Source organism: Excalfactoria chinensis, chromosome 7 (assembly GCF_039878825.1).
Source record: "Excalfactoria chinensis isolate bCotChi1 chromosome 7, bCotChi1.hap2, whole genome shotgun sequence".
NCBI classification, from domain to species: Eukaryota; Metazoa; Chordata; class Aves; order Galliformes; family Phasianidae; genus Excalfactoria; species Excalfactoria chinensis.
Genome location: NC_092831.1, coordinates 23,652,402 through 23,669,772, shown reverse-complemented (window position 1 = coordinate 23,669,772; position 17,371 = coordinate 23,652,402). Strand labels below are relative to the sequence as shown.

At 46.7% G+C, this 17,371-nt stretch overlaps 2 long non-coding RNA genes across 2 annotated transcripts in view; both read left to right on the top strand.

Moving 5' to 3' along the window:
* LOC140255095 (uncharacterized) overlaps window positions 1-12,947 on the top strand; it is a 57,530-nt gene extending 44,583 nt beyond the window's left edge. The window contains exons 6-7 of the long non-coding RNA XR_011904387.1: window positions 6,556-6,707; window positions 12,756-12,947. This is a non-coding gene — a long non-coding RNA (uncharacterized lncRNA). The remainder of the gene's footprint in view (window positions 1-6,555; window positions 6,708-12,755) is intronic.
* On the top strand, window positions 378-5,778 carry LOC140254995 (uncharacterized). Its single transcript, XR_011904358.1, has 4 exons — window positions 378-470; window positions 937-1,097; window positions 2,492-2,767; window positions 3,321-5,778. It is a non-coding gene; the product is annotated as an uncharacterized lncRNA (long non-coding RNA).
* Window positions 12,948-17,371: the final 4,424 nt, after the last annotated feature.

Below are 17,371 nucleotides of genomic sequence, written 5' to 3'. Positions count from 1 at the left end.
TCCAATAAGTCATTTTTTAATTGTGTCAGTGTGACTGTAGGTTTCTGCAAGAAAGAGAAGGCAGTGCAGGTTTTGCTCCTGCTCCCTTGGCAGGAGGCCAAGCACAGGGAAAACAAAGCTGAATTCCCACCAATTTGACGTGAGATCTTTTTCCTAGGCACTGATAATTAATCTGGATGGAGTCAGCCAGACGCTCTGAAATCTCTGTGCAGCCTGTGTATAGGAAATTGGTCATCACAGCCTGAACCTCTGATTAACCATCTGAGGCAAGTGTGGGGTCAGCTGTGGAAGCTCAGGTGAAGGTGATTCAACTGTGCTCTGGTAGGGGTGGAACTTGACTCTACCTCTCCTAGGCTTCATTTAAGGGCTGACCACCACAAAAGCAGCATCTCTTTTTGGAGAATGCTCCTTTGTGGAGTTTGGGTGACCAGCCTCAGTGTTTTCCATCTGGATTGAAGGCCTCAGGATTGGTGAGTTTCTCCTATAGATAACCTTAGCTATCTGTTATACCACCATTCTTATATTGTCTCCTATTTTCTTACTTCACAAACCTATCTCCAAGTGCAGCACTCAAGACTTGTGGCAGTGGGCTCAGGACACGGTGGGTGCTGGAGCACATGCGTTCTCCTGCAGGGATTGCTGGGCTGTGCATGGCTGCTGGGATGAGAGAATGCAGCGATGCTAGAAACACGTCTTGCAGGCAGGCTGCTGAGCAGGCAGGTTGTGCTGCATGAGAAAATCTATGCAAATCTGGGCATACAAACAGCCAGAGAGTGAGGAGCAGAACCACGAGTCTTTCATTCTCGCTTCTGTCTCTGATTTAAGAGCAAGCCAGATCTGATCCATACAATACCACTGACCACAATGTCCATTTATTTGCAGAGTTGGCAGCTAGCTTGAGTAAGAAATAAGGAAACTCTTCCTTTCCTCCTACAGACCAATATCCTTTGTGACAACACCATCAGGATGTGTTTCCTGGCTTGACCATGTGTGAGCCCCACAGCCTTGTACAAGGGAGAGGAGTGTAGAGTAGAGCGGAACAGCACTGTCCCTGGGCAGGGAACTGCTGGCATGCCTGTCCTGGAGAATGAATTCAGGTATTTACATTTCATGTTACTGTCAGCCGTCAGATATTCACAGCAAGAGATAAATGAGGAAAGGAGGGGTTGTTTGACTACAGAGGGGCTGAAAAGGGAAATAACTTTTTACAGCCAGCCAATTAAGTTATAAATCTTGTTGCATCCAGGATGTATTTAATTTGTTCTTTGGATGTAAGTAAGGGGGGGGTGGGGGCGGCATACACTTGACCAGGCTTTGGGTAGCAGTGCTGGCATCCTGTGAGACAAACATTTAGTCCCGTACCTGGAGTGTTCACCATGGTCCCCCTTGCCTCAGGCTTGCAATGGCATGGCTTGAAATTTTGCAGGGGAAAAAAAGGGGTCATGAAGGATATGAAAAGATTGGCTTGGCCAGGGCAAAATCCTCATGCCAAAATAGGCCCTGAGAGTCTGGGCTGACCATGTGGCAGCTCCCACATAGTGATGCATGGAGACAGGACATAAGGACAGCTTAGGCATCTTCCAGCTGCTGCCAGCACAAGGTCAGCCCCCTGCTTGTCACCCCTGATGCCTCTCATCATTTCTTCATGTCAAGAACAGGGCTTTTTACTTGCAAAGGTTATGGTGCATCTCCTTGATACAGCGAGCCCATAGAGGTGAATGGGTGTCTGGAGCCCTTTCCCAGCCAGCCCATGAAAATTCCTGGACAACATTGTGCTGTGAAGCTCCAGGTCTTCCCTCCAGGTTGGAGGAACCAAGTAAAATCTGGGCTCGTACCCAGTATTCACTTACTTATGCTGAAGAAAAAAAAAGAGATCTGGAAGTATGTATTTTTACAAAGCTACATTTCATGCAGTAGAAATATGAATCCCTGCTTCACTTCAAGATGTCTCTACAGAGACAGAATAACTCATAAACAGTTTGGTTACAATGGTCACTGGAAAGGTGACCAGCATGTTCTGTTTACTGCCCTGTGTTCCTGTTTAGTTTGTTACTAATGCCATTAACATCCATTGCCAAGGAGGCCAGATCCTTGCAGTAACTCTTGTAACACCCACATCTCCCTGCCACGTGTCATCCAGCCCCCTGTCTCACCCAGACAAGCAGCCTTCATCATTCTCTTTGTGCCCAGTAACCAAAACAAAACCCTTGTGCCTTTTACACACACACACACACACACACATACAAAAGCTCCCAGATCTGAAAGGCTGTAACTGCAGCTTATTTGCAGTGCTTATTCATCATAGTTCATAACTGCAGGGGTACCGGGAATATCCAAGTTGGTGACCATCATGTCAGGAGGTGCAGTTTCTGCAGGTTTGCTAAATCCACCAGGCATCCACATCTCACAGCTCGTGGCAGGGAGGTTCTGGGAAGGCAGAGGGAGGGCAGCACAAATGTGGATGTTTCATGTCTTTGCTCATCTTTTCCAGGATGTAAGCAAATCCATGTGGGATGCCCCTGCTCCTGTCTGGAAGCAGGACAGAGGCGCTTGTGATGATGCCTGTGTTTAAGTTTGAGATTCCCAGATGCTTAGGCAGCCAGGAACACACTTGGATCTCTCGGTCTGAGCCACCCTTTGATTTCTGCCGCTCTGGTATGATGGATGAGCTCTCATCAGGCCCAAGACAACTTGATCAGGCTCTGCTGGGGCCAGGCTCCTTGTTAACATCAGTAGGATCTGGATCAGGGACCATATTTCAGAGGAGGTGAGTCCTTAACTTGAACTGCTTCCACCGCGGGTGGTGAGGCATTGCTTCTTTGTCCTGGTTTTCTGTTCATCTGTGCACAGCTGTTCAGCCCATTTTGCAGATGCTGGGCAAATCTCCATCAGGCAGTAAGCTCTCTAGAGAGAGTACCCTGCTTCTGGGGTCTTGCAGGGCAGCATAAAAGCTGCTGAGTTTCATCCTCACTCTGAGCTGCTCAGCTCCACAAGAGCTCTGCCACTTCCTTCTGGCTCCTTGATCCTTACCACTCACCCTGTGCCAAAGCCAGGGCTGTTCTCCGAACTCACCAAAGGTGTTTACCAGGTTTTATGCAAGTTTAGCAAAGGCTCTTTCTTAACCTGGGGGTTTTGCTAGTGTCTCTGTCAACTCTGCCTTTGAGAGCTTTCCTACTCATGCTCACTAATAATTTATTGTTTGGCTTGTGCTTGGCTTCCTACTGTTCTCTTGGCTCCACCAGTCTCCCTCCTGGTTCACTCATCTTCCTCATGCAGGTCTGGGAGCAGGAACCAGTTAATATTTGATTTCTTCCCTGCAGGCCACGTCTGGCAGACATCAGGGGACCAGCCGCAGCCACCCCCAGAAGCAGCATGAGCCCCGGAGCCAGGCACAGCCCTCCCACGTCTCACTTGGCTGCCTTTGTGCCTCGGGACGCCCGGCCCCTCTCCCTGCCCCTCACCCACCCCCCAAGGGCTGCTTTCCCTGTTGATAATCCATTATCTACATTTAATGCCTCGCTGACGTCCTTCCCTTTGTCTGATGGTGAAACCTCGACCAGATGTGTAGCTTCTTCTATTACTAATGGCAAATCCTTTTGCAATAGCTGGTTGGAAAATGCGGAAACTGTTTTCATGAAGTGAAAATTGAAACATTAGAGTAATTTTCATTCTGCAAGCCTCACAAAGGAGTGTTTTTTATTTGAGGTCATTTCTATTTTTTTTTTTTCTTCTTTTTCAGAAGAAAAACCCAACAAACCCTGTAGTTCAGCAGATGAGTTTGTGTTAGCGCTCTCACCACTAAACATTTCTGCTGCCCCAATGTAGTTCCTATTACTCTCATGTTCTGCTTCTGGAAAAAATAAATGGACCGGTGGAAGAGACGTGGCACAGCCCAGGTCTGCAGGCTGCCTCATGCCTTTCTGGGTAAGCTTAAGGCTTTGGACAGAGCCTGCCCTGTGCAGAGTCACCATAGCTGGAACCAGTGAGTCCTTGCCCTGCTGATGATTTCAAGAGGGTCAGCCATAACGCCCCTATAAAGCAGAGGTGAAATGGTGTGGCTGAAGATGGTTCAGTTGTTTGAGAAGTGCCCCCAGTAAACTATGCAGTGGGTGCAACTGGGTGAAGAGCTGAAGGCATCCCTTGGTGCAGCGTGTGTTGGTGGAAGAGCAGACAGACAACAGAACCCAAACAAAGCCCTTGAGGGTCTGCAGGTGGAGCCATGTGACTGCAGGCTAGGATCTAAACTGAGACCCCTAAACTATGGGCATGCAGGTAACATAGCATGCAGCTCCTTTCTGGAGACTGACAGTGTTAGCTGGGATCTGCATCACCTCTTTTGATGAGACAGATGGTAAGAGGAAATCCTGGACCACGGGAGCCCTGAGCCCTGTCAGCAAGGCTGGAGAAGAACTGTCCTCCCAACCAAATGCTCATTCTCATCACTACAGATGTGTCCATCTATGTTTTTCATGTCATCTCTCCTGTTCAATGAACTGTCACTGAAGCTCCCCAGAAAAGACCTGTAAGAACATGACTGTGCTCTGGTGTGTGTGCCCAGAGCCAGGAGCTGAAGACCCTCCTCGCCTTTTTCACAACATTTTTCCAGTTCAGAGGTAACAGCTATTTTTTTTATTTCAGTTTTGGTCTAATTCAGAAGGATTTTTTGTTTATGTTTTGTTATGTGTGAACTGGAAAGGTTTATGTTAGAGCTGTGGAAGCTCTCATGTCCTGTCACTTAGGAGAAAGAAGTTGATAAACTCATCTGATACTCCAAATAGATGAAACAATGGATAGAATATGTGGAATGAAGACACGTAAGGCGGTGTGAGCACAAGACAAGCTAATGCCTGAGAGATTAAACAGGAGGTGGTACAGCAAATGCACAGGATTACAACCACAGCATGGTCCAGGAAGGGAAGAGCAGACAGTAAGATAAGCTGTGAGGGATGACTGCCGGGAAAGCAAAGGAAGAAACAAAGCAGTGAGATGCAAGATCAGTAAAAGCCACCCTGGAGCTGTGAGGTATTTTCCCCACTGATTTTTCCCATGGAAGTAACATGGAAGCTGGGACATGGGACTCACAGACAAGGCCTGGATGTTTCCAAGGGGATGTTCCAGCACCCACAGGTTTTGCAGCCACCAGCTGCACTCACCTGCTTGATAACTGAAGCAAGCTCCCCATCCCAGGGTGAAGGCAGTAATTGCAAACAAACATTGCCTCTGTTGGAGTGCCTCCTAGGCAGAGGAACAACAATCAGGGGCCTGCAGGCAGACAACTGTAAGGAAGAATGGTGCTGCTTCAGAGAGAGAAACACAGATACAACAGCGTGCCTACTATTACCCCCACCTCGGCTGCCCACTTCCCATTGGACTCCTCCTGTAGCCACTCTTTCCAGTGGGGCTGTGCCTGGACACCTCTTTGGGTTTCTGCCGAATTGCTGTGAGGTGTCTGGCTGTGCCTGCCCTGCTGGGAAGGAGGGTGCAGCACCAGTGCATAGGGCTGAAGTCCCTGTGTAAGAGGTTCCCTGCTGGTCATCAAGCTGCGGGGGATGGATGAAGTGCTGCTGGCTGGCACTGGAGAAGGATGACATCATTGCCATGTCAAGGGAAAGCTTATCATGCTTTTCCTTCAACCCGCACCTACAATTTTCCCTTTCAATCTCTCTTCAATCCAGCTGCTCCCACATGGGTTACTAATATAGGGCACGCAACGGGGCTTCTCCCTGCTTGGCCTATCCTCATCTATTCAGCTAATTAGCTTGGTTTTGCTGGAGGGGGATGTGGGGAAAGGGAGGGAGAAGTAATGAAAGGGGAGGGGGAGATCTTGTCCGAAATCTGTACTTCTGCTCCATCTTCTCTAATCCTAGGCTGGTCTCAGCTCTAATGCCACATGCAGTGCTCTGCAAAAGTGGGGACATGCTACTGCCTGCAGCAGCAGCAGGTGTTTGAGCAGAATTGCCCCTGCCCTAGGGAAACAACAGCTCCCAGCTGGCCAGCGAGATACCACAGAGCAAACGGCAGAGGATCTGGGTTTGTTTTCCCCTGACCCCTCTTGCAGCACCAGCTCAGGCTGGGCCAGGAACACAGGAGTGGTTTAGAGGTGCATCACTCCCTGGGAGCACCCACCAGCACAAAAAATGCCCACAGCCGGAGTGGTGTCACGCAAGCAGCTTTATGACTCCTTTAGTGGGGAATGAGTGGTTAATTACCATGTGCCACTGCTGTTAACCTCTGCAAATAAAGTCTAATTATCACAGATTAATGAACAGAGCAGAGGCACATCCAACAAACCACTGCTGAGGGTCTTGCAGGGCCACATTTCATCATCTTTCTGAGCACCGCCATCCTGCCTCCTGCATACGGTGCTCCCCTTTGAGCAGCTCCCTGCCACATTTGTTCTTGCCACCCGTGGCGGCTGCACCCATGGAGATCCTGCTGCTGGCCAGCACTGCTTTGTATTGTCCCTTGCTTAGAAATAGGAGGTACTCAGCAAATTCTGAATAACAGTTTCAAATGTTCTGCCTTTCAATGCAAGTTATCCATCTCCTTTTCTAGGTTCAGTGGAATGAGAGGTGCCACTTGTGCCTGGCTCCATCCAGCCATACTGAATGATTGGACTGTATACATTTGATTGCAAATATCTGACTGAAAAATGAGACGTGCACAGGCAAAAGCAGAGAGATGACAGCACTTCGGAGCACTGCCAGGTAAGAAGGGGACTTCTTTTGGAGGCTGAAGCCCCATTTAGGTGCAGGGATGTTCCTACAAGAACAGTCGCACATCAGCTCCTGCAGGCCAAAAATCATCCAAGTCTCCCATCTCCACTGGGAAAGAAAAGAAGTCCCTAAGCATGCAGTTAGCGCTCGTAGTTGCAGGAAATAGCTCAAGAGAGTCTCGCAGACTGAAAAAAACAGACAAAGAGAAAAGAGAGCACAGTTATTGATTTTTTTTTTTTTTTTTTTTAAACCCACACCATCTTGAGAGTCCAGTGCCCAGGAGGACTGGAGCTCTGACAACCACATGTGTGGGGCTGGCATGGCAGCGCTTGTTAGAGCTGGGTGGCAGGATTGGACCCAAAATGAGGCCTGGGGGGCATGGGGTGTAGCTTCAAAGAGAGGAGTGTTAATAAATTACAAGATTTTATGATCATGTTGGGAAAGCCTGCACTTCAAGCACTGAAAAAAATAATGAAACACTTTTTTGCTATTCTAGCTTATTTTTAGCACTTGCTGAGGGACTGATGCTTTGTCTCTTACCCAGTGACTGAAGGTATCCTTTCAGATTTAAGTCAGTTATCTCACACTCACCATGATGAGCATCGCTATCATGCACACAAGATTGTTTCATGAAGGCTCCTGTGCTACCAAATTGCTAGAGCCTCTTCTTGTTACTCAGCCTGAATTTAAGTTGCCAGTTCCAACTTCCCATGCTCTGAAGCCAGGAGGTATGCACCAGCAGAGAAAGGAAATCTATACCCAGGGATGCACTGCTGCTGCAACCAATGCCTAATGGCCCTCATAGCAGAGCTCCAGCAGCCTCAGCTGTGCCAGACTTAACGTTTCCCATTGTCTCCCTTGCGGAGACGTTGCTGTTGAACAGCACAGAAACATCCCTGGCCGGGATGTGTGTGAGCGCTTCGACATTCTGCTGCACTGAGAAACCAGAAGATGTAGAGGAAGCTGAATGGGCAAATGAATGTTAAAATAATTGGAGCCACCATTTCCCACTTGATGAATATGTTGCTCAAATTACAGCTCTGCCTTGAAAACAAAACAAAAACTCCAATGAATGTAACATTAATTTAATAACAGCAGAACTTGTAAGTAATGTAACATTCCTTTAAATGGTTGCTCACGCAAGATCTCTCGAGAGGAGTGCAAGGGATGCTATAATTTTGGGGATGTGAAGACGAGCTCTGTAGAATGCCACGTTTTATTTGTGGGCCCCCAGCAGCATGTGGTTGAGGTGCTGGCAGCCCCCAGCCCTGCTAATCAGAGGGACTTCTGCTGAGGGAGCACGCTGGGGGTTGGCTGTGCTGCATACCTTGTGAATGAACGGGGCAAGCTTTCCTTCCTGCATCAGTCAATGTGACCAGTCACAAGACCTGTGCATGCAGCTCTCAATACCCAGTTCCTCTCTTCCTCCTTCACCATGTACATAATTAAGGCAAAATCCCACTGTTTTGGTTTCCTGATATGTACCAGTCACTCTCCCCAACTCACAGCAGTTACAGCAAAATCACCTCACTTTATTAGCTTAAGGAAATGCTTTGCTCCGCACACTGGCAACCCTGCCTGCAAAATGATTTCTCACAAGGAAGCTCCTTCCTCCTGCATGGACCCGTGGGGTGACCAGGAGGGCCGGCACTCAGGTAAGCCATCCATCTAAACTGATTGGTGACAGCCACTACAAACACAGCATGCTGCTATGGACTATGCAAAGTCCACATGGTTGCAGCCTTGCACATCCTTCTGTGGGTGAGCTTCCTCCTCTTTGCTCAGTTGTGTTGCAGGATAAAACTCTCTGCTTGGAAAGGTGCATTCATGCCTCCTCCTCGCTGGTTCCCAGCTCTCTCCCCAGCACTGCCCCATGCCTGGCTGCAGGGCGCTGGTGGCTCCCACCCCACAAACACCCTGAGCAGCACTGACACAGCCCAGACGTCTCCCCACTCCACTTTGGCTTCTATTCAAGTATTCGACTTCTCCTTCACCCTCCACCACAAGGTGGAATAATATTCACAGGTACACAAGAAAAGCAGTTCAGGGCCCATCTCATAATTACCATCCAACTCAGAGAAAAGCAGAACAGAGATATTCAGTTCAGCTCTTTGTTCTTTACTTTTTTTTCTTTTTCTTTAAAGTTGCCCCCCCTTTTATTTTTTCTCTTTCCTGCTGTAACAACCTATGGCCAGCATCCACAACCTCCTTTTGCCAAGGACCTCTGGGTTTTTCCCTGCCCGCTTCCTCTGCTTTATTTATTGACATATTCAATAATTCAGAGGAATCTTATTTTAAATGCACAGGGCAGAACTCGCCCCCAGGTTTAAAAAACAAATCCTGTCACGTTTGGCAAACAGCTGCACACAAAGGCAGACATCAAACATATGTACCCAAGTATGCAAATTCGAGGAATCAATAGGTGGAGAGCATTCTCTATTTCCATTTTTCATTTGGAAATAGAAGCTCGTGCGTAACATCATCATAATATTACTGTGTCGGTGTCCTTGGGGTGAGGAGTATCCTACAAAACGCACCCCATGAATAAGCTTTCCTTCCACAGTGAAGGTCAGCCTGCTGCCACGGGGACTGTTCCTACACAACCAAAAATACTTCATGGAGAGCCGATCTGCAGGGCTGGGCTCTAACTTAACGTGACAGCCTCTTCCTCCTCAGCCCAGGCGTTGCTCTGTGCCAGCTGCGGACGGCCCCAAAGCAGCGGGCACTGAGCTCTGGCCAACCCACCTCTGAGCTCCCTGGATAAGCACCTTGCCCAGCTGGGATGGTGACACGTGGACTGAATGTGGATGGATGCCCAGTGCTCGTTTGCTCTCTGGTCTGTATTGAGCCTGTGCAGTAAATTTATTCTGCTCTGCTATGCTTTTTGGAAGGTTGCAGCTCCCTTTTTGGAAGCTGCATTTATATATTTTTCAGTTCTCCCGTGCCCACCATGCTGCATAATCTTACAGTTGACCAGCTCACTCCAGCCATCACCTGCCATGTAATTGCCATGGTTTGTTTATAGATAATTGAGAAAGAATTGTAAACGCGCCGAGATGATTAAGATATACACAGCTGGTGTCACCAGAAACCAGGAAAAATGAGTATCGAGGCTGCATGAAAGAGTAGCCTGTGCTGCTTCACAGTGACTCATCTAAGACCGTTATCCTCCAAAGGATGCCAAAGGCAAAGAGCCTGCATTGTAAAACTGCCGGTCTGTGCCTCTGGGATTTTTTCATACATTATCATTTTCATCTCGCTGCTGTCAGTCGTACAATAAACGTGTACATCAATACAGTAGGGGCAAGCAGGAGTCTGTTTTGAAGAGACGTTGGCATTGTCTTATAAATGTCAGCAACTGAACAACGCTGGGCTCTGTCACCCGCCACCGCTTCTATCACTTCCCTTTTATTAAAAATACATATTGACAATAAAAGCTCCAGCTAAGAAAAAAAAAAGCCCCTCCCCCCAGCAGAAAGACCTTGCTCCGCTCTTCTTGGGAAATCTTTAAGATGTGCCCTGAGATGTGACCTTACACACATCTCCTCACCTCCTGCGAGTGCCACTGAAGTACGCTTTTAAAATGTGGCAGCAAAAAGGGAGGCTCCTGCAAGCATTTGAATAGCCAGGCTTCCCAGAGCTGCCTCAGGAGCAAACGTTGGAGCTTTCTAAAATACTGCCTCTTGTCCAACCAAACGCTGCTGCCCTGCAGGGTCCCCACACCCGTCCCAGGGGGTTGGGGCAACAGGAGCAGGGCTGGAGCTGCTGGGCAGTGCACCCACTGCAAAGAGCCCAGTACCGAGCTGGGAGCCAGGCATGTCTGGAGGGGACTTATCCCGCCTGGCTCAAGTACTGCAGGTTATACTGGCATAGCTTTCCTATCATGGCAGCTTAAATGACAGCCTGTTTGGTAGACAGGTAATTTTCTAATTGAAAATTATCTTCTGAAGTGTAAAAGCCTTTTCCTTTCTAAGTAATGCAGGACAGAGAGGAAAATTTCAAAAAGCATCCTGTGGAAGCAAAGGAGCTTTATTTTAGCAGTCACCACCCAAAACCTCAGTATGCCCCAAACCTCCCAGTTGGACTACATGATCTTATTGGTCCTTTCCAACCTTAAAGATTCTGTGAATTTGTCTCTTTCTTACCACTTTCCTTCACCAGGAATGGTGGAGAAAGAATGCAGGTGATACTTAGGAGCAACACTAGCTGTACACAGCATGCTGTGCACTACAGACTCCCCCCTGTCTCCATTATGCCCTGGAGATGCTGTAAGGCAACGATTATGCCTTCAGTTTACACCTGTTTGCACTTCTTTATCAGCAAACAAAAAGCTGTAAGTCTTGATTCCCTCGCAGAAGCTCCAAAGGAAATATGTTGCTCAAACACAAAAAGGTAAACATAGCCACATACATGTCAGTCATCATGAATGTTATCCGTTGGCCATTTCTAAACTGACTGCAAGTCTAATTGTTTTATGGTTAGAGGAGTGTTTAATATACTATGAACAGTTAAAAGTTAGCAGTTTGTATTCAAAGTGATTAATGGCACCATATTGTATTTCAATTACGATGAGATACTTCCCCGTAATAAACGATGGCAATAATATTCACATTAAGTCAATAAAGAGCATCTTCAAAGTGTGATGTATAAATGCCATTATTGCAGCATAATCTGGAAACATCACACAAGTCAGCAATGCTGGTCATAGAGATCCCAACACCCAGAGGTAGTTGCTTGTCCTTGTGCCTAGAGAGTTTCTCCCCTCCAGAGTGCCTTATGGCCTTGTGCCTTTGGCACAGTGTGACCCAAGCTCAAGGCAGAGCTCGCACCCTCCCGTGTGGGAAGCAATAGCAAATTCCCATTGCTTCCAGCTACAAGTTCATAAACACCAGAGGTGCTTTCTACAGCCTCACACCCTGGAATACAGATGCCTTCCCCATTAGAAAGAGAAAAATGTAAAAAATGGGAGGTTATTTTTTCTTCTTCTTCTTTTATTTTTATTTTTATTAAGAAACAAGAAAATTAATTGCAACACCAGTGAGTTGTTTTGTCTTGGCATCTCCATTTTTCTCATTTCACTAAAAACACACTTGGCTTAGATGTCAAAACAAGTGCATGTATCAAAATCAAATACAGTATCAAATAGCATCTAAAGATAATGATAAATGAATAACTTAAGAACAGTATATTTACAGTTAGTAGAAAATGAAATGAAATGAGCAGGAACAGTAAAACATTCTGATATCATGGAAATGACAATTCTGTCTCTATCAAAACAAGACATTCTGACATTAATGAAACAAAACAGAAAAGCCCAAATGATTCACTTTGCCTTTAGTGTTGGAAATAGTGCTCAAATTGACACATCCTCACAAAATGCCTCAATTTCAAAAGAAAAGCTGCATGTGCCAAAGGAAGCTCGCTCCAGCTGGAAACCTCTGCAGCCCTTTCTGCTGAGGGACTGGCAAAGAAGGTTCCCCTGATCATTCTTTGGAGCCTCTGGTAGGGAATTAGATCCCTTGCCCTAAGATGCACATATTTTCTCCACTCTGTACATGTGTGTATGGGAAATTGGTAATGACAGCCTGAACCTCTGATTAAACAACTGAGGCAAGTGTCAGGTCAGCTGTGGGAGCACAGGTGAGAGTATTTTAGCTGTGCTCCCAGAAGGGGTGGAGCTTGACTCCACCTCCTCTAGACCTCATTTAAGGGCTGACCACCACTAAGGCAGCATCTCTTGGAGATTGTTCCCTGGTGGAGATTGCCTCAGCAGTTCCCAGTGAAGGCATCCATATTGGTGAGTTTTTTTCTCATAAATAACCTTTTGAATATCTGTCACCACCTTTGTTACCATCTTTGTATCATTCTATCTTACAGTGTGGGTCTTGATGGTCCTCCTATTTTTAAAGTGAAAAGTAAGTAGTTTGTATTCCCACATCATAATGTCATCCCCAAGAAACAAACAATGTACCAAAAATAGTAGCACTTCATAGAACTCTATGAAGCTTTTTAAGAAAAATAAAACATTCTTCTTTGCAGGTCAGCTTTTATGTATCCAGTATGAGGATCACAGGAAAGTGTGAAAATCTCGGAGGGAGCCATTATCTGTAGATCACTGCCACAGCAGACCATAAAGGCTTCTCCTGAGCTATTAGAGGCAGTTGCTTCAAGAAGCATTCATCCTGCAATCAATGCCAAGAAAAACAGTAGTGCCCTTTCAGAATCCCTGTGCTTCAGCAGACACAAGGTGGTCCTTGGGGGAAAGGTCCCTGAAGACATCACTGCTAGCCTTGCCACAGTGTTTTGTCTGGAGCTTTAAAAGCCGCATCCAATGCTGACAGTGGGTGATCATCCTGACCTGTACGTGCTGTGTGTGGAGAAAAGTGTTGTGTGATCAGTGACAGCTTCCTCCCCAGACGGGGCCACAGCAACATTGTCCTCGCAAGCAGCTCATCCAAAGTAGGAGAAATACATGCATGAAAAACAGAAGCGCTGTGCTCCTTGGCACACAGTCTGTCCAAGCACAATTTGAAGTGAAAATTACCAGTGGAAAACAAGGAAACCTTTAGAGTTCATCAGTCCTGACCCAATTAATGCTCATAATCTAAGTTACCAACAGTACGGAGCTCTCTTCCACACAAATCAAATTTGTAATTCCTGCTGTGCAGATGAGAGATGGAGGCTGAACAGGCTGAGTCTCCAGGTCAACTCAGGCCATGCCTTGATCATACAAAACTTGGAAAAGCGAGGAGCAGTATTATTCATTTCTGTAAACATATGTTCCTACTTAAGCCAATGGGAAACTTGCCATTGACTTCAAAGCAAACCAGACCAAGCTCCTGCAGCAGTTGCTCTTCTTAAGGAGAATGACTATGCATCTCCAGTTTTGGCACAATGCTTGCAGCCCTGCCCACTTATAAGGTCATGGTCATGCTGCAAGAGCTGGGTGAAAGTTTCGGCAGAAATACTCTGCTAAAATTCATCACGTCCACTGATGAACAACGTATTCAAATGTGTGCAGAATTCAGTGAATAGGTTCATAAAAATGATTAAAAATATATGCAGGATGTAGTGGCTCATCCCAGGAAGGGGTGAATCACCATTTCTCACTGCAGTAGGACAACACGCTTGAAAACTGCAAGGGTGCAGATGTTCAGCCAGGTCTTCATGCTCCCCGGTTGGCTCCCAGTGAGCCCAGGTGTACCCAGGGTGGAGCAGCTGAAGGGAGGCAGGCTCACAGCTGAGGCTTTCTCAAGGTAACACTGTACGTCACTCATCCCAGCCATGCAAGCTCTTGTGACTCTACTGTCAAAAACCCAGTGATGTCCTTTTGTGTTGCTATGGAGAAGAAGTGATGTCAGAGACAGAAACAGCTGGTACTATCCTGCTTCCCGGAATCTGAGAGAGTTTATGGAGAGATGCATATCTCCCTCTGCCTTCACTTTTCCAAGGCTGTGCATGGTTTCTTAACTCCTGGCTTCAGAAATCAGCATGAATCCAACATACACAACAGCACCTGCCTTTCACTTTTACAGAGCTCTGGCAGGAATGATTACACCCAGCATCTTTACCTGCTGCCACCCACAAACCAGCTTTCAAGGCAGAGGACTACAGAACAAGACTCAGATCTTCTCAGCTGCCACTTATTACTTGTATTCCCTCTTTGTTCCTTTCGTCAGAAAGAAAAAAGCCCCAGCTTGCCTTCTGCAGGTATTTACCTGCCATTACAGAGGAGAGAGGCTATGTTGGTGACCTCCATCTTACCAAATGATTTCCCCCACCCCTTATAAAATAATTTCATAACATTCCCCATGGCTTTAATAGAAATAACCGATTACTCACTGGTGGCAGCAATTGCTATGGGTAGAAAAGGCAGGGATGACAAAGTGCTGGCTACCCTGCTGAGCACTGCCCTGGAGGAAATGATAGCTCAGCAGAGCTCTTTACTCACAAATTGATGTGGGGAGCCGGGAGTATTCTCCCATTGCGGAAGGCTCCAAGGGAGAGCAGGTACAGCAACCACAGGTCAGTCTTTTGGCATTAATCTGCAATGTGAGAGAATCCAGGCTTTTGCTGTTTTGATTGTTTTTCTGGATTCTGACTCACTTTGTGATGTTGGACAAAGCTTCATCTCTGTTGTATTTAACCCATTGGCACCTATGTGCAACCAACATCCCAAGATTTAGGGATCTCTCTTGATACTACTTGCCTTTCTACCAGCAGCCAAATATCTACCTGGCCCCCTGCACAACACTGGCTGGAATGGTGCAAGATGCTCAGCAGATCCCCACTGACCTTCAAGTGAAATCAAAGGAAGAAAAAGCATGGTGGGAGCCAGGCCAAGGACAGGGTTCTCCCACATTCCTTTCAGCAATCTATAGTGGCTGGGCAGATGTGGGCTGAGCTCCCAAAAGAACCTGGCTGTGAGTGGTTCTCATTGTCTTCAGGGCTTTGTTCAAAAGCTGAGAGATGGAGAAATCCTGGAAGTGCAGTTGGTATCGGGATGGGAAAGGGCTGCCCCAATGAAGAACCATTTATCTCCTTTCGTTTGACAGCAATCATCAGATACATGATCTTTAGAAGGGTTAAGGCTGCAATACTTGTGTGATGTCTTTTTGTCACACTAGTAAAGCCATCAGAGTCCAATTGATAAGCTAGAGCAGAGTTTGGCCTGGAATTGAGTTTGACTTTGATTCTCACTGTTTACATGTGGCTTGGTCACTTTTGTGAATTGTGTGCTAGTGTCAAGTCAGGTGTTCTGTTCTTCACACACCTGAGCAGCTGCAACACCTGCCTCCATCCAGCATGACCCACACTGAAAAGTGAGCTCAAAGCCTTGATTTTCATTCCTTGCATTGATCCATTTCCTTGTTAATTTACACATCCACACAGAATTGTGAGAGCCACATCTTCAGTAGCTTTTTGTAAGGAACAGATCTTAGAGAGAAACTCCAAGAGGATGTGAAAACAGCATAGTAAGAATCTTGCAGCTTCCTGCTGATGACAGGTTTTGCTTTGAATGAACTGGATTTCCTTAATCTGTGATGAGACTAGAAAGACAAATGCAGCAATGCTCTGTATCCCTTGCTTTTTGAATAGTTCTCTCCTCTGCATGGCACCAACTGGCAAGGGAATTCCCTGTGGTGCTTTTCTTTGCTGTATGTGTTCTGTGCTGCAATGACAGCTCTTCTAAAAAGGGCTCTTGCTGGCCAAAGGAAAGGCAAATCAACACTTCGTTTAGTGCAGTGTGTATAATAATACAAACCCTGGTTACAAGCTACTGAACAGTTCCAGTAATCCTTCCATTTTATGGTAAGGTTTTCTACAGATTTCCCGAGTGTAATCCAACTCAGTCATTTAAAGGCCCCCAACCCAGAGATTCCTCTCAGAAATATCTTTCTCGTGTCTAGTAACAGCTGTTCGGTATCTCCCATGGTACTGTATCTTACTGTCACACTGCAGGGTGAAGCAGTGGGTCAAGGAGCCTCAGCCTCTGCCCAGGGCTGGCACCTCTTCCCAACCAACCCAGAGGAGGAGTCCTGCTGTTTTCAGCAATACCACCAAGTTCACCAAACCACCACTACACAGGAGTGCATAATACCATGCTTTCAGGCATGCTGCTCTGGGCTGAGGACAACCTTCTCCTTCATTCCTAGCAAAAAGACACCTTTGTCCCCAGGCCACTCTCACCAGCGGCATTGCAGCACTGTCTGCAACAGTAGCTCAGAAGCTTCCACAAAGTGTCCATAAAAGGGACACTTCCCATCAGGTGGGAGCCATAAGAATGCAGCCTGAGCAGACATCCAAGACTCAGAGGTCTTCCTTGCAGCTCATTATTATTTATTATTTGTACTGTAGAAGTACCTAAGAGCCTACTAATATGATCAGAGACTGTTTATGTCAGATGCTGAACACTGACGGAATAGCAATGATAACTGCCCTTGCAAAGAGGCTCAGAAACACACAGATCACTTTGGGCAGAAGGCAGAGGTCTGTGTTTTGCTTCTGTGTGTGCTGACCTTTCTCATCCCCAGAGTCTGGAAGCACAGGTACCGCTAGAAATTTGAGGACAATTTCACACCTCTACTGCCAGTTTGCTCTTAGATGATTTATAGAATCATATCTAGGGTCTGGAGGGCAAGAGGAGCGAGAAGGAGGGTTACACAGCCACAACGCCTTTCTGGAAAGAAGGACAGACGAGTGGTAACAGGTTCAGGACTTGAAAGACAGAAAGCTTCAAGGTCAGAACCAGATCAGGTCTGTTCAACTGTTATTTCAAACCTTCCCTTGAAGCATCAGGCTTTGTTTTTCAGCTCAGCCCAGAGAACTGAACTACTTATATAATGGTTCTGCTTCAGGATGGCATGTCTTTCTTTCCCACTAAACATCTGCATCTGGCCATCAATCAGCTTGCAAAGTCCACCAAGACTGTTGGATGCCCTAAGTTGTGATTATGGGTTAAACCCATTCATCTCTAACCCTGGAGGGTGCTCATTATCTGCCCTTCAATTAAAGCCATTGCATTGTCCACAGGGCACTGATTTAGAAGGGAAAGGAGTCAAACGGTGCCTGTTTTTAGGAAGGAGAAAAGATGCAGGAACCTGCAGTGCTTCATTCTGGTCACCTTTTCTATCATTGGAGATTCAGGGAGCACC